The sequence below is a fragment of the Colias eurytheme genome, chromosome 6, assembly GCF_061535395.1.
Source record: "Colias eurytheme isolate Ceu_HAF_F1 chromosome 6, ilColEury1 Martin Lab GWU primary, whole genome shotgun sequence".
NCBI lineage: Eukaryota > Metazoa > Arthropoda > Insecta > Lepidoptera > Pieridae > Colias > Colias eurytheme.
This window is the reverse complement of record NC_142985.1, coordinates 2488428-2511765: the sequence shown is the minus strand read 5'-3', so window position 1 is coordinate 2511765 and position 23338 is coordinate 2488428. Positions and strand designations below refer to the sequence as shown.

The 23338-nt window shown below is 34.7% G+C and overlaps 1 protein-coding gene and 1 long non-coding RNA gene across 2 annotated transcripts in view; both read left to right on the top strand.

The window, feature by feature from the left end:
- The window catches only part of Sdc (Syndecan), a 278055-nt gene that overhangs the window by 103237 nt on the left and 151480 nt on the right, over window positions 1–23338 (top strand). The gene's annotated exons all lie outside the window — the stretch shown is intronic.
- Window positions 5843–7312, top strand: LOC149907505 (uncharacterized). The gene is made up of 2 exons (XR_016456788.1): window positions 5843–6399; window positions 6959–7312. It is a non-coding gene; the product is annotated as an uncharacterized LOC149907505 (long non-coding RNA).

Here is a 23338-nt window from a genome sequence, read left to right as displayed (position 1 = left end):
CTTTGTTATTTAAATGCTATTATAATAATGGGCTATTACGGTAATTCCCATGGATATAGTAAATCTGAGCTAAAAATAGAAGGGTTATAACTTTTAATGTGGATTCTTGCTAGAATAGCGGTCTACGAGGTAAAATAGGAATAGGTGGGTTGTGAAGAGTTTAGTAATTGAGATTACCTTTAGGTGTGGTTTTTACCTTTTTTTAATTTTAACAGTCCATTAATTAATGCTTGATTTAGAAAATAATGGTGAAATTGGGTCTAAGTGTGTTTCTTTAGTAATCGATCTTGATACATCTCCATAGATCAGACACGATTTTTTTAGTAAGGATGCCTCTTCCGTCTGTGTATCTATAAAAACCAATCAAATTTTGTTCAAATGAATCTTGACTAACTGGTATGTTAAAGTTTTTGGTAAACATAATATGTTTAGCGTTAATAAAATAACAATCGTTGGTCAATTTATTTTCATAATATTCGCTCTCTAAGTCACCTTCGTGTTCTCACAAAATAAGACATTTGTTTGACCTTTGTCTGTTGTTGCAATCTTGGATTATTTATTTTTCTTCACTTTTACTTTAGCGTATTTTATTCGGCAAAATATGTTTTGAATCTTAAATCTAGAGTCTGCAATTAAATTAGCGGTTTATCTTTGAAATTCTTAGCTGTGGCGTAATTAATTTTAGTTATATGGGAAATAATTGATTTCTAGCTTCTTTATTAGTTATTTATAAAACTTTTCACATGTTCCGAACGAAAGCTATTCAACTCGTATATAAATTCCTAACAAATGTTCTCAAACATAGAGCACCATGTTTAATATCTTGTACCTAGAAGTATAACACTAGCGGCCTAGATCTCGGTACGGTATCTCCGTAATCTATTTGCATACCAAATTTCAGCCAAATCGGTTCAGTGGATTTTGCGTGATCGAGCGTGCAAACATCGTCGTAGAGATGTATTTACAGATTCAGATTTACATCATCCATGTAAGCTTTAAAATTCCTAATAGAAGTAAGATTTGAGTTTTTTAGTGAAATTTCTAAAGGCGTGTTGAGAGTAAAATTTCAAGTTCACATCATGGCAATACCGTCACGTCATGGAGTAAGGCGACGATTTTGGTATCTTTGAATCTTGCCAAAGAAGTTTCACTTCTGACACGTGCTCGGCACACACGACATTTTTTTGTCAAATACTAATAAAAAAGTATATTTCTCGATTATGTACATACTTTTTAAATATTTCGTTGTTTATTTATTGAAAAAAAAAATATGAACAAGACTATTCTTAAATTTCTTTTCAATAAATGAACGTCGATGTAGATATTTGACTCTACAGAGATGACTCGGTAAAAGCATCTCAATTTCGAAGATTGCAAGTGGAAAATGCTCGCAGAAAATATCAAATTTTGTTTAAATAAATCGTGATACAATGAGCAATATCGCTCACGATCAATATTTGTCTCATTCCCGAGAGATAAGTGATATTAAATCTAACTCAATATTTTCTTAAGGTAATGCAAGAATGGAACCGAAATGAGGAAAATATTGTAGTAGTACAATTTTTATAAATAAACTTACTTTTATAGGTCAAATACAAATTTATGAAGTATACATAGTTACTACGTAAAACATATAAATAAATATGTATCAAATATATTTCAAGTGTTTATTCAAATTGTATTATTTACATTTCTTGACAATTTTAATAGCATAACGTAGAGGTACAAAAGATTGCGTGGTTAGATTTCTATAGATTAGGTGACATCTATCACCCCTATTAGGAGATCCATGTCCCTCTTGATATCAAAACAGTCTGGCGATGATAATTCAAACATCTATGAGCTAGGAGACTTCGAAACGTATCAGGGAAGCTAAAACATCGCATTTAGATTTTAGCTCAGAACGTCGTCAGCCGTCGCACCGGCCGGACGTGCCGTGATTGATGCTCCGCTATGAAAATTTGTAACAGATGCTCTGATCATTTGTTTTCTCTCAAACAACGGATAGACAGAGCTATAATCCAAGATATATCGTCTGAGTTTTAAAGAACGACATTATGATGGCGGGTTTCGTCGTACATCTTCTGTGATTGCATTTTAACAGCATAAAACTGTTGTAATGGACGGTAGTTTCCGCAACCGTTGTAGTAACTTTGCTCCGTATTTCGTATTATAAATAACTGGATGTTTCCAACGATTCATATAACTTTAATAGCAGAATTGAAGACATTTTTGATTGATGTTTCAGTAATTAAATTGTATATTATTTCCTAACTGATGATATTTTATTCGATTTATATTCGAGAGGACGATATATTTTTAATATTTTTATGAATCCAATAAAAAATTGGATTCATACACATAGGTATCATTTATAATTTTTTTACATAGTTCATCCACGGATTCAACTATGCGTTGACGATCTATCCTTGATTCCGGGCGTTCGTTTATAAAAATGGCAAAACAAAACAAAAGAATTCCCAAATTTCAGACCGATCTGCGTAGATTGGAAAAAACCAGTAGATCAACTTTCTACTCTATTTCATTGCAATATACGTTGTGGCCGAAATACGCTGTGCGAAATACGCCGTCCAGCAGTGCCTAGTAAATAATATATTTTCGGGCTAAAAGCCTTCGGTACTGTGATGTATTTTTCAGCTGCGAGAGTATCTGCTCTCTGACACTTCGGGAAATGCGGCTGGCGCTACAATTGAATGCTTTTAACCGTGTTTGCTTGTTTACGAGTGTTTGTGTGGCATGCCGTGAGCGAATCGAAGTCATTGTTACATTGGCTTACTTTAAAGTGAATTGTAAACTGTTTTTCTTTGTAGTAACATGCACTTAAATAGTGAAGTTATTCATGAAATGTTTGAATTGTAATGTTTAGTTGAAAATACATGTGTGACGGCGCCACCGTCGAAGCTTTAAAAAATAACGAACGGCGAACCGATAAAAAGCAGCGCGCGCGCACGACTCGGGTCATTCGTTCGCCGACCGTTGCCGAGTGCACATCTATTACGAGCTTACTATAACTTATTTGTGATATTTATTTTATTAGTGGTCATAATATTGTAATACCAAGTAATTGTATTAGAAATGACTGTATTGTAAAACTGACATGATTTAAAAGAGCAACTATGGAGTTTCTTGCCGGTTCTTCTCTGTAGATACTGCATTCCGAATCGGTGGTAAATAAAGAAATGTTTGAGTTAGAGGTGTTTCTTTGCTCGATTACCCAACGCAACGCCCACAGCTTGAAAATAGATCCACATTCTACACCTTTCGCCGACATCAGAATTGGGATCAAATCGAGCAAATGAGAAAGCACGTGGCGATAACCTGGATATAATTAATGCGTGCGCTGATTAAAAGACAAAATGCCGCAACCACGTGGCACTTCGATCCAGTTTCAACGGGAAGAGGCATCCTACAGATCTACGAGCATACGTGTCACTGAGCAGCCGGTGACAAAGGGAGAGCTCGTTATGTGCGGGCAGGGTGGCAACTTCGCCTCGCGCTGCGCGGATGCCACTGCCGCTCGCACCACCGCGTCGGACCCCGTATCATCGAGAGCAGCGCTTCATCATGACTTCACAAGTCTGGCATCGCAGCGTTATCGCAGTAGCAGTGGCGCGGGCGGTGCGCCTACAAGCCGTGTGGTTCATGGCAGAGGAGGGTTATGGTGTAACGAAACGACGCGTTGGCAGCTGCCACTCGGCACATGTATGAGGCTAAGTGCTGGTGAATCTGGTCAGTCGTACTATTTTTATTACTATGTTTCTGATGTTCTCTTGTAAGAAATCGGTCAGTAGATAACATTTCACTTTGAGTGTGCAATTAGATAAAGAAAGTAAGGTTTTTAAAATGTAGTAACTTATTTGAAAGAAAAAGAAATTTATTGCCAAAAACAAAATTTATCTTAAAATTAATTGAGGAAAATCGTCACAGCCTCAGCTAAATGCTGCATAAAAACAGCGCTGATTTACAGGCCGTACAGATTTTGTTAAAAGTTGTAACCTACAAGACCAGTGTATAGTTAAATCTTATTGCATTTAACTCGACTTATTCACGCAGTGATGTTATTATTAGGTCGTGCGATATTGCTTTACGGTTTTGTAGTTAGTTAAATCTTATTCCATTACATTTAGCCCATCTTAGTTACGCAGTGATAAATTATTATCAGTACCTAGGTCGTGTGACTTGTATTATTCAGGGACACGTTTACTTGAGTAGGTAATTCACGTTATTTAAAAAAAAATACACTTCGCGGCGTAAGCACTGACTTCAAGATGAATTAAGTAACGACTTGCTTTTATGTTGGTTAGTTTGTGAGCTAACACTAAAGAAAGAAAGCGCAATAATTTGTACACTGCATCCAGATACTTCAATCGAACGTAAACAATAAACATTCACTTGTCCGTGTATCGGAACAAAAAACAGTATGCGAATTACTTTTAAATTAGTTTCTTAACTACCCGCGTTAGTTTCTTGACTACCCGCATTCATTTCTTGAACTACCTGCGTTAGTTTTTATTTAGACTATACCCTTGAAAAATAGCAATTAATTGCTACACAAAGACAGCCTTATTGCCATTCGATTAAAAACGAAAAGCAATGCGTTAACTAGTGCTTAGAGGTTTAATAAACTTTTCGTAGGTTTTATTTAGGGTGATATTTGAGGTCATTTCTTTATAAAAAAATAAATAAATAAAAAAAAATATTAAGTCGTGAACAATTCACAGTAATTTTTACAATATGCAGTTTTATGAAATGTGGCAGACTTAGTTTGATCGAATGAAAGATAAATCGAGGCATTTCGTTTTGAATTTTTACTTAGAAAATTTATTAAGGCTCTATTTAGGCAGTTCATAATACAATGTCACAGATAATTATCGTGTGTTCAAATAAACATCTGGCGTAAGATAAACGTTATGATTGGAGTACGGGTCTAGATTCGGTTTTAGTATATTGTAATTTGATTGCTTTAAAAAAAAAAAAGAAAAAAACTCTTAACTATCCCATCAACGTAAGGATCCGTTAAATATTACGATAGTTTAAAAAAAAAATAACTGAAAATAATCTCAAGGTTAATCGCGCATTTACAGTTTACATACTGTCGTCAGAATATAATGTCTGTTTAATTGAATAGAAAAAAGAAAAAAAATCCATCCAGGTTTTCTGAAGGTTATTTTGTAGCTTCAAAATATAAGAACGCAAATCCTAAACGTGGAGTATTCGATAGTATAATCGATTTACATTGTGTGCATTTAATGTAATTCCTTGATAATAGTTTTTGTGACTAGCTGCAGTTTGACATCAACTGAATACATCAATTAGGTAGTTGTACAGTAGTTGTTGAGCAGTACATTCTTATTTACGTTGAAACTAAAATTTAGCTCAGCCCTTTTACCGTTCGATATGAGATTCACAGATGAGTCTAAGCCTACACTTATCAATTGTTTTAAGTTGAGTTTTCAAAAGTTAACATACCGTTAAGGAATTTTAACCACATTTGAGAACAAGCTTTTGCCACTTTTTGAGTTAGTCGAAATTTTGTGTTTTTTTGCGGTTAAGTTACGAATTATTAGTTTTAAACTTTTTAGATATTGTAATTTTTGCGCTATAGTCAATGATCATAATTAACGACAGGTAATGTCAGATTGATTTTAATTAGCTAAATTACAGAGAGCGTTTTACGACACAGTGTTTAGAAGCGAGGCAGTTAACAGTACGGCGCAGCGGTTGCGTACCATATGGAGCAACGTAGCATCATCGGCGTCCAATGGTACGGCTCGATGACGCGATGCCAGGATGACGCAGCACAAACGTTGAGAATACGGTCGCGTACCGTTTTACTGATTTGCTGCGGCAACACTCTGTTTTCAGTTTTCATAGTTGACCAGTAGCATACTGACATCTGTTTACTCGTACGCTGTACGAAGTAAATGTGTGTTGTGTCCACACAACACACATTTACGTAATATTCCAATATTACTACGGTAATGTCGTTTATTAGAAGAAAGTGATATGCTATCTGGCATGAGGTCCAGGATAGTACATGTGTGTTCTGACTGGTCAGTAGGATCGGGGCAGTGTGGAAACCCTGTAAGGTCAGTGTAGGCTGAGGCAGGATGGATGTTATTTTGACAAAAAAAAATGAAAATGAATTATCGTAGTAATGTAGTGTGAGATATTATGGCGTACGAGGACGCAAGTATGACTGTATCGGAGATAACTTGTGTAAAGTAAAAGTTTGTAACGTGGATTATTGTAACGGTAATGATTTCATTGCAGAAATTGTGCGTGCTATCTGGTTTGCAGTCCACGGTAGTTGAGCCTTCATTTGTGGTGAGCGAGCGTCGTGTCTATGTTATGTGGATGTTGTTGGTGTTCTGTAAGGTCAGTATGGCCGAGCGGTATAGTTGTCTAATCCCGGGATGAAATACCGTAGTGCTGTAATACGAGAAGGGACGTACGAGGACGTACGATTGTCAGTATGGCCGAGGAGTGGAGAGAGTGGAGAGAGTCGTGAGTTTGGATTTAATATTGTGTAAAAAAAAGAAAAGAAGGAAAAAAATAATCCTAAAAAAAATATGCAAAAAAAAATTATGCAAAAAAAAATGATGCAAAAAGAATGATGCAAAAAGAATGATGCAAAAAGAATGATGCAAAAAGAATGATGCAAAAAGAATGATGCAAAAAATGATGCAAAAAGAATGATGCAAAAAAAAGGAGAGCAAAAGAATGGTGCAAAAAAAAGAGAGAGCGAGTTATTGAAGGGAGTCCGGTCCAATAACTCGGCTATAGGGATTGCAGATCCGGTCTGGCACGCTAGAGGGAAATCTGGAGAGATTTCCGGACTAGCACGCTAGAGGGAAATCTGGAGAGATTTCCGGACTAGCACGGTTGCTGAAGGGCTTGCCGGACCAGCACATTGTTTTAATTGTCTTGTTCCCAGGTGCTCAGAAGTCGCTCGAGGACGAGCGTATGTCAGAATGGCCGTGACGGCGCCACCGTCGAAGCTTTAAAAAATAACGAACGGCGAACCGATAAAAAGCAGCGCGCGCGCACGACTCGGGTCATTCGTTCGCCGACCGTTGCCGAGTGCACATCTATTACGAGCTTACTATAACTTATTTGTGATATTTATTTTATTAGTGGTCATAATATTGTAATACCAAGTAATTGTATTAGAAATGACTGTATTGTAAAACTGACATGATTTAAAAGAGCAACTATGGAGTTTCTTGCCGGTTCTTCTCTGTAGATACTGCATTCCGAATCGGTGGTAAATAAAGAAATGTTTGAGTTAGAGGTGTTTCTTTGCTCGATTACCCAACGCAACGCCCACAGCTTGAAAATAGATCCACATTCTACACCTTTCGCCGACATGTGCATAAAATATATGAATTTACCTTATATGCATTTATTTCCAGTGTTTAGTTTCTCTTTTATTGAACTCTTGCAATTACAACTATTCCTTCCCAATATTTCGTAACTATTTCCCTAGCTAAAAACTATTACGTTTCAAAATAATCCTGAATAAAATAAACTCCACAACAAAATAACACCTAAGTCAATTAAAACAAACGCATTACAAGGAACGGGGAATGAAAAGTGGGAACAAGTTAGCAGTATTACAATAGCGAGAGCTGTTTAAACATTTCGCTGCAACCGCATTCACACTTACATCGGCTTATAGTTCACTGCCACATATTTCCCGCCTTTTTTTCCATTTTCCAACAATGTACTTAGTTTGGATGCGATTGTATGAGCAACGAGTTTATATTTTTGAGTCGGTTTATCTGTAGGCTTTTAATGTTGAGTGGATTAAATGATATTGATACAGGATGGTTGGTGAAAATAATTTTGTATGTATAATGGCTGAAGAGTTGTATTTTTGAAGTGAAAACTTCTTTAGCGGCGTTGAGCACTTTTTCTGTAATGGGTATAAAATCTTAAACTCGCATCAGGACACGTGATCTGATCGAAAAAGCGTAAGACGGATACCATTCCAAAATATCAAACATGCTCAACGTTAATAATCAAGTTTTCACTTCTGCCGGCACTCTCGGAGTGCAACCCGTTTTTTTTTTACTGAGAATAGGGAAGCGCTTGACCACAATCTCAAAATTAAACTATTCGCAATGTGTTCTGTGGTCCTTTTTTTACTTTATCAATGTCTTTAAAAGTGTTTTAATGATTGGTTTATGACTATACAGATCAGTGAAATCGGTGAACATGTTCTATATTTTATGACACAGCAATAGTTAGCTTAGGTTCACAGACTCATAGTATATTTAGCCCGTAGGTATGTAGGTACTTATACTCGGATGACTAAAACACTCGGAAGTAGTTAATAAAAGTTGCTATGACGCTGAATATGTATGTTATATCCTTTTTATTAAAGTGAAACTTTTATTACATCGTCTCAAACTTTTTGGTCTGTGTAGCGCATGTCGCGTGTATCGCGGCTGCCGAGTAGGTATACCTACTCGGCAGCCGACCGACACGCGACATGCGCTACACAAAGCAGTGTTCGGAACCGTTCGAACAGTTTCACTTTTACCGTGGTTTCATAAAACCACACAACATTTTTTTTGCTTAAGGTTCAAAGTTGGAATAAAGTATTCGTTTATGTTAAACAAAACAAAATACAAGTCGGTAGTTTTTAAGAAACTTTCTCACATATCTATTCTATTTATAATACTTTAGCTCAGTCTTTATAAATTATACTTCTTTACATCTCTATTCTCCATACCAATCTTGTATGTTACAACATATTAGAAAATCATAAATTGTTTAAGCTTACTAAGCCCAGCTCAAGTCAGTACCACGTCTCACGATGCCATGCGAAATGGTATTACGTTCCGCCTTCAAGTAATTTGATGTCACGCTCAAGTAAATCTCAAGAGAAAACTACTCCTAAAACTGTTTAGAGGACACTTCATGCAAAATCTCGCGCGCGCAAAATTGCGTTCAAGTTTTCGCAGGCGCTACTTACTGTAAGTATTGGATTAAGGTTTGTTTGTATGAATGTTACGAGGTTTCTTTGTGTTAGGAGGTTAGGAGATAGTATTCATGATATTAAGGAAATATCTAATGCATTGCTTTTAGATATAACAGCATTTTAAATAATACTATTGCATAACGGTCAATTTACGTTTTAATAAATTCAATTAATCTGATACAGGAAGCCATTGAAGAGCTTGGTTTGTACCTTTTCACGTAGGTATGTATTTATTAATTATTTCAATGTGTGCTACATTTAAATAAAGACAAAACGCAAAATAAGATGAAGTAATATGATAGTTCAGATACACAGGTTACACTCGCAGCAAGGTTCTTAAATAATAGTTTAAATGTCAAAATTATTCATTTCATAAAAAGGAAAAAAAGAATTAAGTAGGTACACATAAACACAAATTCCTTAGGTACTAAAGGACAAAAGTTCTTTAATCAATTTAGCGATGGTTTACAATAATATATTTCTCATAAACTATATTTAACTTCAAGGCTTCCTTACCCTTAAACGTGGGCGTAAGGCTTCTTTTTATGGGATTCTGTTATTCAATATGTGTATGTAAATATTACTTAGCTTATATTTCGTAGAAGACTTTATCTATGTATTTGTTCTTGAATCTTGGAAATTATGGTTAACTAGCTGCTCCGCGCGGTTTCACCCTCGTGGCTCCACTCCTGTTGGTCGTAGAGTGATGATATATACCTCGATAAATGAGCTATCTAACACCAAAAGAATTTTTCAAATCGGACCAGTAGTTCCCGAGATTAGCGCGTTCAAACAAACAAACAAACCACTCAGCTTTATAATATTAGTATAGATTAAAATATTGCATGTATTTAAATATTATGTTTGTTGTAATTAGTTGACAAACGAGGATAATAATGAATAACAGATTTTCAATTAATGAATCATTGGCAGATAATTAAACTTTTATTTTCTCACTAGAGGTCCGCCCCAGCTTCGCCCGTAGTACATATTTCGCAATAAAAGGTAGCCTATGTCCTTTCTCGGGTATCAAAATATCTCCATACCAAATTTCATGCAAATTGGTTCAGTAGTTTAGGCGTGATTGAGTAACAGACAGACAGACAGAGTTACTTTCGCATTTATAATATTAGTATGGATTGATATTAATTTATAATACTTTTCATTTTACTGTCGTTTATTAATTACTTTATATTTTAAGCAAACTTATATCACCGCCGTTTTTTATCAATTAACAACGCAAACTGCTTACGCGCAGAAACTCGGTACATTAAAATCAATTAAAAACTTTCCGTCAACAGAAAATTATAAGGCGCATTTTGTTTTTTCTTAGCAGGTAGTTGGAGTTTAAATAAAGTGCAGTTGCAAGACAAAAGTTTGCGTCTCGAGCACTTTCTACTGAGTTCACTAACTCACTTATATACTGCTTTGATACTGTTTGTAAACGGGAAATCATCTCAATTATTTTTAACTGGCTTACGATGTTCGTAATTGGAATTCAAATAATGAAATCTATTTATATAGATTTCGATAAATGAATGATTTATAGATATTTCGATTCGATTATCTATAATATAAAAATGAATCGCAAAATGTGTTGGTAAGCGCATAACTCGAGAACGGGTGGACCGATTTCGATAATTCTTTTGCACGCCTCATAAGCGAAGCGTTGAGGTGGGTACTACTGTCACTTCGCGCAAAACATCTGATTTTTCAAACTTAAAATGTCTTTATGTATCATACATTGCACTTGTAAGATAATACATACACACACATATTAAGAAAAAACACTATTTTTAACGTTCATGATATTTTTGATGTCATTTTTGTTATTTAAACTAGTTAAAAAACAGTTTAAAAAAGTTCTGTCTTGGACGTCCGTGTGTCTGTATGTGCGGATCCTTTTTCTTGTTAACACGATAGCGACCGAAATACTTTACTAATCGAGTCTTTTTTTTTCTCTTACGCTTGAGTATGCTCAGGAATAGAACCCTTTCATTTTTCAGGGTCTGATTCGATGTGGTTTAATTGTTATTAAATAAACAAAAATAATAATTAATAAATATTTATTAAAAATAATTATGAGGCGTGCACTTTTGGATTTTCCAAATTATTTATTGTTACTTTATTTTATTATATTCCTTGAAGTACCAGGATGGTTCTTATGTAGAGAAAACATAAATATGTACCACGGGCGAAGCCGGGGCGGACCGCTAGTTTTAAATAATAATTGATCAGCTTTGTGTAGAACTTTGAGAACACAGAAATCGTTAATGTGAATTAAATCAACTCTAACAACAGACTTACTTAACTGTTTATTTATTATTTGTAGTGTCACTCCTCTATGAAAATCTATTTAAAAACACTTAGGTATAGTTGTACTAGCTACACTACACTACTTTTGATAGTATAATAGGTAAAGATATACGTAGCATATTCTGAATATTTTCATTCATTATGTAGGAGGTACAACTATACCTAAAATATTTACCTTTATGGGTTAAATTTCCTATATAAAACTACCTACAATTTCCTATCCAGGTGACTACGCATTTTTTACGTTGTAAAATGCTTATAAGCAGTTTGTCCCTTATCAAAAAAACCCCTGATAAGGAATATAAAAACGTTCACAGGTTTTTTGGCCCCTTTTAAAAATACTTAAATGCTCGTTGAGGTTTTTGCTTCAATATTTTTTCAGGCGTTATGTTTTAGGTGATAAGATTCTTTATTTCATCGTATTTTATCAGTTTTATTTTAATTTTTAAATAGAATACGTATGTCAACGAATATGTATACCTACTCATATCTACGATTAAGAGCTACTAGTGAAATTTTATCCAGTTCGGTAGGTATAGATACCGCCGTTAATTTTCATTTAAAAGTACTGTTGGTATAGAAAACTGATATATGTATATTGAAAAACTCAACCCAAGATTGACACAATCAAAAGAGAATTAACCATACAAGTAGGTAGGTAGTTAACTCCGTAACAACAGAAACAATTTCGAATGAAAACCCTATATTTAGTACATCAAGTACGAACATATAAGATAACGGAAAGGGAACTTCCGGAGACCGCGTAGGGAATATTAATATAGGTACCTTTATGAACTCGAACCTCTGATATAAAATTTATTAACAAATATTTGTGCCTTTAATTTTGTTGTTGAAAGAACATCCGTTTTAACTCGTTAGCATTATAAATATATGGATGGTGTTTTGTTTTGATGTTAAATCAAAATGTTAATTTTTGTATGGAAGCTGTGTCGATCGTTCAATTAAAAATATTTTACGCCTTCAATTAGTCAAATTTTTAGTAGTAGTGAACTATAAAACTGTAATGTTTCAATAATAAATAAACAAATAAATATAATTTAGTATAGTTATTATTTAGATTTTGGAAACATCGCAGCTTTTTGTGGCATAAATAATATTATGTACTTCGATTCCATAAGGCACGAATGTTTAAAAATGTATTAGTAAATTCTGAATATCAACCTAACTTGGTTACTAAGTTTTTACAAAGGTAATTGTGATTGATTTTCATTTAATACCAAGTTCGCGTTGAAGAGGCGCGGCTAAAATTTAAATTACACTTTCCGGCGAAAAGCCCATCATTAATGCATATTTATGAGGAAAAATCTCGACACACAGTCATTAGTAAGGCATTACTTGGGGCGTGGCGTAGGGCAGGAGATATATTAGCTTTTACTATAGAATATTATTTGTGGTTAGTGGATCTTGTAGTTATGTGCTATACCTAATTATAGAGCAAAGCTAATAGGTTTATGATATGATTTTTTTTGTAGGTTAGACTTAATATGTCGCGGAAGAATTCTAACAAATACCCGCGGCCCCATCATTAAAGCAGCTCGACGGAACACAGTGGGGTTTTAGTCGGTAAGAATCCGACATAACCCACGGCTCCTTCCCCGGGGGCCGTGGGTATCTTTGGAAGATTTCCCCACTATAAAAAAAAAAGTTAGACTTAATATAGACTTTAATAGGTAATTGTTGTTCACTTTTTGGGATAAATTAGCCGTAATATTTTGAAAGCTTTTTCTCAAATTCTTCGTATTGTATATTAAAGATCATTTCTTCTCCTATCCGTAGTTCGTACCGTCACGCTTGATTTAAATCGGCGACCTGTATTTTTGTACTTTTTAGAACGCTTTATTTCGGTAAAGAATCTATATTTTGAACTAATTTTTTTTTCTAGATAATTCCGTGAATAAAATAGTAATAGGTAGGTAGTATATGCCTTCTCGCTCTGACAAAGCAATAAAAGCTTGACCAACCAATCAAATCTATTGTAAAAGCCCCTTAGATACCTGTACACACTGGAAAAACGCATTATTAAATACCCTCTGAAAACATAGAACACAATACGATAACAAAACCGCAGAACCATTAGCTTGCACCACACAATTTCTTAGTAATGGCCCTGCTTCTGACGGGCACGCCCAGCTAAATGTATTGGATATTGTACCTTATATCAAGCGTGTTTACGGGTAATTTGCTGCAAATAATTGTAATAGTTCATTAGTTTGATGTCCTTTGATTTCAGAAGCGAAATGATTAGCTGGCTTTTTTGTTTTATTGGTACCTAGTTGTTGCGTTGTTGTTTGTTATTTTATAGAATTAGTCTTAGAGGTAACTTTGATAACGTTTTTGTAACGTTATTTTATCATTGCATCGCTTTCTCGTTAAGACACTTTAAAGTTTTAATTATTCTTAAGTTCTATTTTGTATACGTAATTTTTATTTATAAATGCAAACCATGTACTTATTGGAGAATATGAAATATATTATTCATTAAATTCATATTTTATAGAAGATAACCGTTTACACTGTAAACTTTACAGTATAAAGCTCCAGCAGTTTCTCTCCAACATTTTTGGTCGAAAATATTGTTATATTTTCTAGTTCAGTCTTTAAATATATGTATGTGTCTTTAGTGTGCATAACAAATTAAATAAATATTTATTTCTTGTTTCAGGTATATTTATTCTAGCATTGGCGGTTTGAAAAATTCAACATAGGTTACCTACGTATGTCTGTTCAATATAAATGTCTTCTATATCTAGTCTCTCTCTTATTAAAAGTAAATATCAATATATTACAGGGCTTCTTTATGAAATAATAACAGGGTTTGTCCCTTCTGCCGCCGAGGGGGTCGCGGAAGAATCCTAACAAATACCCGCGGCCCCATCATTAAAGCGGCTCGACGGAACACAGTGGGGTTTTAGTCGGTAAGAATCCGACATAACCCACGGCTCCTTCCCCGGGAGCCGTGGGTATCTTTGGAAGATTTCCCCACTATAAAAAAAAGGGTTTGTCCCTTGTTAGAAAATAAGTCTATAAAACATCGAAAATAATACGAATAAATCATTCTCTATGAGACCACGCACATTGCTGTGTTTTAAACGACAAGAAAACAATTTGGAAAAACAGTAAAAGATTTTAATATTAGGTATGACAATCCATACTAATATTATAAATGCGAAAGTAACTCTGTCTGTCTGTCTGTCTGTTACTCAATCACGCCTAAACTACTGAACCAATTTGCATGAAATTTGGTATGGAGATATTTTGATACCCGAGAAAGGACATAGGCTACCTTTTATTGCGAAATATGTACCACGGGCGAAGCCGGGGCGGACCTCTAGTTACCTTATATGTATAAAAATACAATGAAATTTTTATTAGAAGAGACTTGATACCTAAAGTCAGGGGTGAAACTAATATTCATAATGGATAACATTTAGGTAAAGTATAACCACAGTATAACATTTAGATAGGTGCGGTAGGGGTGTGTCGATGAACCGTTTCAAAATTCCGATTCGGCGCGCATCGATCAAGGATTTACAGGTATGGTAGGGTTGCCGCAAGTGTTAATTTTTTTTTGTTGTTTATTTTATTTATGTAATATTATGGAGGTACATATGATAATAATTGTTTCCGTTGTTTTTAATATTATCAATTCTTTAGTTAAACTGTAAAGAAGAAATCTTTGAATTTTAATGTTATTTGTTTTATTTGGTAAGTAAGGTAGAATCAGAATAATGGATATGTTAAGGTAGGTTTAGCCAAAGAATAAAATTTAATTTAATTTTTAAGAATATTTATGTTCAACCCTATCTGCACAATATCGGTTACACTGATATATCGTGACATACGTAGGGAGGTAAGGATATTCGACTATTACTTTCCTTTCAATTTGACATCCTCCATCTTCAGTCAACTCAGAGTTAGATAGTAGCTACGTTACATCGTTTTTTTATCCGTTTGTTATAAAATTGGCATTTAAAATACTACCTAATGGTCGAAGTTTAGGTAGGTTTGAATGGCCCCTTTAAAACTGTATTTTTTTTTTGCAAAACAATGAATAAAATCTCTATTATAGTTTTACAACCCCGCGTGCCACCAACGCGACGTTCTCTTATTAAAAGGTCAAATTGATAACACTTTTATTGATAACAAAACCCAAATCCTTAAAAAGTTGGATCGAATAGTGTGTGACAAACCCCTGCCCTCCCAATTGTTTTATTCACGCTGTCACGCACGACATTTGGCACCCAGATCGACAAATGAAACCAATTTACCCGTATCGCTTTCATAAAGTATTTACTGGTACGTGGCACGTAGCTCGCGATATTACGGGTCTCCTATCACTTCATGTGCTCCTGGTATTCAGATGGGATAGATGACTTATGAATAAATTATGTAGACGTGAATCTTACGTTTGTATGGAACATGTCTATACGCACTTAGTAATAAAATCGGGTGTTTCAATTATTGAATTTCGATTTAAAAATTAGATTTGATTGATTTTTTTTGATTGATTTGATTAAGACAGCTGAAAAATTAAAGAGATTACATCATAATTAACACCTGCACATACTAATGTGCAGGTGTTAATTATGATTGGAAATCTAAAAATTTAATATACGTTTGTCACAGGTTATCAACTTCAATGTTTCTAGATAACAGATTCTGCAAATTATCAACTAATTAATTTTTGACATGACAACGTCTTATAATTCGATAGAGCCGACTGCGTGCACGAAAAAAAATGACTCATGCGGCGTTACCTCGCTCTGAGGCGTTCCATGTAAGGCTTGAAGTGCAAGCGACAGCGCGGAACGAGCGACAAAGAAGCACAATCGGCCTTAAGACGTTGTCACGTTCAACTATCATCAGTAAACCGACTTTACAGACAACCAATTTTTTTAATTTAAAATACTTTTGTGTTTACAAAAACAACCAGAGTATTGAAAATATCGAGTGAACAAAATAAACTAATAGGTATTAAATTTCAGACACTTTAAACGCACTTGACTGAGTAAAACCTGTATTTTACCATGTATTTGCTGAAGTTTTAAGATTTACATAGATAACCCCGTAATAACCATGCGCCTCACGTATTTTGTTGGCTGCCATCGATATTGAGGTCCCGATACGAATATACGCGCGGATATAAGAGCATCATGCTGATACCATCGCTCACGGTTATGTGTTCCTGGTACTTCCAAATACATTACATTCAACTTTATTGAAAAAGAAATAACCTAAAAATATATTTTTCGTAAGGTGCTTTTTTCCGTGCAAGTGAATATCCATTATCCTTAAAAAAATTGCTATTTTAGTAATATTTAATACGATGCGATAGCTAAAACTTAGTATACTTAACTGGCTATTTACTAAACTAACATTAGGTACTATTATTTTGTTCTTAAACCTGGCACGATTATTTCTCAAATATCCGTTATTTAATGTATTGAATTAAAAACACGTTCCTAATCCAAAGAGGTTTTATAAAATCCCGATCTTCTAAAACAATTCTTTAAAACTTTTAATTGCTTCTAACTTGGGAAATGTTCACAAAACGCCTTTAGAAATCTTGTTTTCTTTGGATATTTGTTTTGATGAACTTAACTAATTTTTTGAATTCTTTTAAATATAATTTTATTAACGATGGGCCATAAAATTAAACGTAACAAAACGTAAAAATATATTTCATATCGGAACATTGCTTGTGTATTATTTTCGTAAAAAAGTAAGTATTATTTACTTTAAAGAATGAATGCTATGAAAGTAACCTACGGTCAAAACTGAAGTATTCAAATAACTTAAAATAAATAACACACGAGAAAAGATCGATCAATGTTACAGCCAAAACGTTGATAATATTCTCAAAAGTTCTAGAACTTTGATAATGTGGTAGATTATGACTTTATACCTATGGAATAATCTTCCACATCAAGCGTTTTATTTTATGCTCGATGGTCTAACATTAACGATGTATGATGTATCCAAATCGCTACCCTCCACTTTAAAGGCAGCCAATATATTCGTAAAGGTTAATTCAGTTCGGCTTTTCGTAGGTGGTGATTCCTTACCATTAATAAGAGATCCAATATAAATTTGTCCATATTTCTATATAAAAAGTTTTCTCGATGATGGAGAGATGATTTGGCGAAAAGCTTATCAAACGTCCCCAATATCCCAATTGTCCCAGGGTATTTCGTAAAAATCAGATCGGTACGGACTACGGCCATTGTCGTACGAAACGGACGCACGTGCCTAGTATGTTTAGCAGATCCGTGAGAGGAATAAGCTTGGACAATTTGTTGGAATAAATGAATTTACCACTTTATTGTAAATACGAATTTGACGCTGAATTATTTATAGATTGCGTCACTGAAATTGGGAAATTTTCTAACGTGTAGTTTTTTTGGGAAAAGTTAAGAAAGGGGGGAGGGGGATGTACAAGAGTTTATGATAATTATTTTAGTTTATTGGATTGAACTTTTAGCGCTGGTATAAAATAAAGTAAAAGAAACTGAATAATTATTTTGAATGCAGTACCCAACCGCAGTTTCGTCTGAAATTGATTAGGTACCTGTAGTGTATGTGAGTGAAAGAGAGGGAAGTATTATGTCATCTCTTGCGCACGTGCAACGGTGACACCGCTCACACAGCTCAGTTGGCTGCAGGCGGTCGGAGTGAGAGGTCGTGTGCGTCTAAGAGCCGATAATAGGGATGGACATACACTACATTTTTGGCGACGAGGTAAATCGGGAATAAATGTAAGTAATTTTTTTTTGATAATAAAAAAAATTACAAAACAAAAAAAAAAGGGAGGAAATAGGTGTGCTGTGATAACTATTGAACTAATTATATCCACAGTCGAGTTACATCGAAGGGAATATTAAAGTTAATAATAATATACACACATACCTATTTTCATTATGATATTTTGTGCCGCTTACATAAAAAGAATATCCGCACAAAGTAGATAAATAACATGTGCGTGCCTTTCGAGAGGCCTCCGGCCTCCGCGCCGTAGAAAACGAAGGTTTCGTTTGAATAAAGATTTAGCAAAACCTCTTAAATAATTGTAGCCAGAAGGATAAAGTAGGTGTTGGCAATTGTTTCTCGTATACATAACTACACTGATACCAATGCATACGCGGGCTGTCTTTATTGCTCGAGCGTATGGTGCCTGTTTGATAAATACACTGTACAGTGTACGGGTATACACGGGTATACTAGCGTCGTCCAGTATATGTACTCACGTAGTCATGCATAGGACTGTAACTGCGTTATGCGAGACTAAATGTGATATTTTGTTTAGTCGAGGCTGTAGATTATTATTTTGGGACATTTGTTTACATATAATTTTTTTGATACTGATATGTAAAAACCTGCTTAAAGGATTGGTTAAACACGATTAAATGAGCTAAGAAGGTTCGATTCCCTATCAGCTCAGAATAGATTTGTCTGGTTACAAAAATATAATTATACCAAATACCCACTTATATCTTATTTAATTACTCGATGTGAAGTTGCATGAGTATTATTTAAGATTATTCATTATTGCATAAAGAATTAATTAATGGTTATCATGCAAGGAACGTAAGTTTCCTGGAAAGGCTAATACAGTAACATTATGGAAGTTCATGTAAGTTGATGTATGTGTTTCGATGGTGATGTGGACCACGACAAGGGATTTCTAAAGTTGTTGTTGTTAAGCTATAATGTTACAAGATGAAGCCTGACAAAAAAAATGTTGTGTGGTTTTATGAAACCACGGTAAAAGTGAAACTGTTCGAACGGTTCCGAACACTGCTTTATACCTACTCGGCAGCCGACCGTCACGCGACATGCGCTACACAGACCAAAAAGTTTGAGACGATGTAATAAAAGTTTCACTTTAAAAAGGGTAACGCCCATGTACGTACTTTGTACTGTGTTACCAGATAATGCCTGGTGGTCAAGAAAAATCGGGTGACGCCCGTGTGTATTTTATAATGTTATACCAGATGATGCCTGGTGGTACAAAAACAAAAATCGGGTGACGCCCGTGTGTATTTTATAATGTTATACCAGATGATGCCTGGTGGTACAAAAACAAAAATCGGGTGACGCCCGTGTGTACTTTGTAATTTTATACCAAATGATGCCTGGTAGTCGTAATATAATTACAATACAGGTGATGCCTGTAGTGATGTGATACGGGTGATGCTCGTATAAAATGTTTATATTTTGGGTGATGCCCATATTGCGAATTCGTGCACTTAAATACGCGATCTTAAAAAAAAAAGTGATAGTTCGTCACCATTTCACAGTGAAGTATTGTTCATAAGATAGATTGTATCTTCGAAATTACTTACGGTTAGTATTGATATCCAAATAAAAAATGGAATAATACAATTTTTCAGAGTGTACAGTAAATACTAAAATATTTACAGTAGATTTTATTATTCTTATCTAAAAGTGACTTAATATTTTCATAATTTCATAGCAGATTTTGTTAAACAACGAAAGAATAATCATAATGATGACAATACCTAAAATATCTGCGATAGGTATTGCACATTTAACCGACAACTATAAAGTTAGACAAGTTAAGTGATAATATAATAATCATAAACAGGGTAAGGTAATAAAACATGAATATTCGAAAACAAAAATAAATGGAATGAGAGACATACAGAGTAGTCTCAATATTCATTATTTCAAACTACCCACCTGGCAGACGATGTAATGCTCTTTCGCCTTTTATCGGTTCGTTAAACGAATTGAAACATGAATATTATCCGAATTGGTCGAGCCGATACGCCGCGCGCCGAGGTTTGAGTTTTACACTTAGCAACATATTTGGCTATTCATTTTTATTGTATATACTATGTGCCGTTGTAGGTGAGGTGGAAACAAAAAAAAAATAATAAGAACTAGATACTCACCATACAGTCGGCAATTAATTTAGTTAATTAATAAAATAAAATACAAATATCAGTAACAATAAGGGTCGTGGTGTGCCTAGGTCCAAACCCTCCGGTAGGGCTCTTACTGATATAGGTGGACGTAAGATGGAGTGCGCGTCTCGTTGCGAAGGCTAGGCGGTAGGGTGTCTTTAGGGTTGGTCGCTGAATTCCTTCAACAGGATAATTCCTGATCCGAAGCAAGCAAGACGTAGAAGGATTTCCTCAGCGGCAATCGTAGCAATGTCGTAGTACTACTGAAGATGGGTCTTAAGCGGTATGTAGCAGCGTATGAGGTTCCTTATCGGAACGTGGCAAGGACGCGACAATTCCCTGCGCGGGAACGTTGCGGGTATGTAGAAGCTTTCTAAACGGAACGTAGCAGTAGCATAACACCGCTCTCTCAGCGGAAATGTAGCGCCCCGGTTTGGGGTTAGGTATAACACACTGTTAATCATTACATGTTGGAACGTTGAAAACGACTTTTACGTAATTTATACAATAATATACCGTGAAAGACAATAGTTGGACAATAGACAGTTGGCATTAAATATGAATCGTTAATTGTTAATAACTAGCAAACCTGGAGAAGTCCGTTTCGCACCAGAGACACCTTTTCCTTGTTATAAACCTCACGGAGTCCGAGACCTTTCCAACAAGTGCAAAGCCGTGGAAATCGGTTCGTGCGTTCTGGAGTTGTAGCGTCAGGAAGGAAAACCCGACTTATTTTTATATAGTAGATTACTTTGATAGATAGTGTATAGTGACAAACAACCTGTCAAATATACACTTAAAATTTTTAGATAGATAATAAAGGTCAATTTCAAGACGAACATTTAATGTAAAATAAAAAATGGATCATAACCACATCATACCGCAAATATTGGTATATGCAAGGTATATGTAAGAACCATGGTAAAATCATACACCATGTGCATCTAGTTATTACTATATTAATAACGACTGTTTTTAATTAACCCAGTTGTTACTATCGTTCTTTTAAAAGGACGTACCATAAATAAAATTATTATTAACAATGAGGGCATTTTTGAAAAAAATGTTTATATTCATTTGGCACCTCACGGTTGTAGGAATTGGAAAATTAAAGTGTTGTGTCGTTTTATAACAGTGGTATATTTTTAAATTATTTTAGAATTTCTGCCATTTTCCATTGATAAATCAACTTAAATGTATTATCAATAAATTACAACCAATTACTTGATTTGTTTTAAATACACGTAATTTGAAACGTGTTTTATCAGAAATATATATTACCTACTATTAGATTACATTTTATTTGTGATATTTATGCAGTTTTAATTGCCGTTCTTTTAAAAGGCCAGTAGTAATATGTACTACTACAGAGTACTTTTTTGCGCGTGCACTTTTTGAAGAGCATCACAGCATCGGCGAAGCCATGGTGCCCTACTATGGGAGCAATTCATAAGAGGGAAACCGATAAGATGGGGGTAAGAATTTTGGGTCGGACCGACACGGTTAGGTTGCATAGTTTGGTGTGATCCATACCAAGGACAATCGAATGATGTTGGTAATCAAAACAAATACCAAAAGCCTCTGGGATTGGGTGCAAGCGTTGTATTACAGTATGCCGATGTACTGCGACAAATATAGGGCAAAGCTGCATTCCATTTATTTTTTAACAACTTTTTTACGTCCATTCATCTCATTGATGAACTTCGAGTACGAGGAATAAAGGGTACTGGCACAGTACGTGAAAATCGCGTCGCAAAATGCCCTTTGCCTGCTGCCTTTGAGAATTGAAAAAGACACCACGAGGTACATTCAAGCATCAATCGACCAGAGCAGAACAAATTTATTTTGCAAATGGAATGATAACAGTGTTGTGACTGTTACATCAAACTTTGATACGATTCAGCCTGTGTCTATGATAAAGAGATTTTCACAACAACAGAAGAAAAATATACTTGCCGTAAAAAAAGTACGAGAAATTGGGGTGGACAGATCCGACCAGAGCATCGGTTTGTACAAGACATCTATCAGAGGCAAGAAGTGGTATTTTTCTTTGACTTGTCATGGACAAGATATTGCAATACATAATTCTTGGCAAATATATATAAGTAAAAGGGGGCCATTTTGATTATCTCCACATTCGTAGAAGTGTTAGAACTGCTCTGCTCGAAACATATAAGAATGAGGAACGTAAAGGTGCTAGAGTTTCCATGAAACCTCTGGATTTGATGGAAAAGATCACATCATTAGGTACAGAGACAAGCAGCTTCGGTGTATAGAATGTCACAAAAAAGCCAATTTCTATTGTCCTAATTGTAATGGAACCTTGCATCCTAAATTATGTTTTGAAAACTTTCATATTGCTACATAAATATATGTGAAATGTAAGTTGTCATTTTAATATCATAGTCTACCTAATTAGTAGTACATATTACTACCGTCCTTTTAAAAGGACACCATTTTCCGAGATTTCCACGATAGATAAAATTTTTATACTATTTTTCCAGTTAAACTTTTTGCAATATGGACACAATATGTAAATTTCACCTTAATATGATAACAAAAATTGTTTCAGTAACATCTGGGTTAAAAAGCACCAATTTTATAATAGACGAGAAAATCAGCAACACAAACATCAACGTGAATAGTATTATAAAAGTCAATACACTAATAATTTTATTTACAAGTTTAAAAAGTTATTAAGAATTTAATAAGATTTACAACGTAGTAATTCATATAAAATCCAAGTTTTAATGGTGGTTTGTAAGACTGGTCTGATTTCATATTCATAAAGTAGGTACTTACGTAATACATCTTTTAAGAGCTCATCTTTTGAACATTAAATATCGCACCTAATGCATTAACACCGCTGCGAAAAATAATGGATATCGTACTAGATTGAATAAAAGATTATCAATTAAGAAATGCGGTAAAGATTTCTTGTCAAAGCAAAAAAAAAATGTATTATCGCGAAAAGGTCACCATTCGTGCCTTAGTCAGAATATCCTCCTCCTCCTTAAGTCGAAATCCTCACTGCTGAGGGTCGTGATCATTTTGGAGTTGTGAT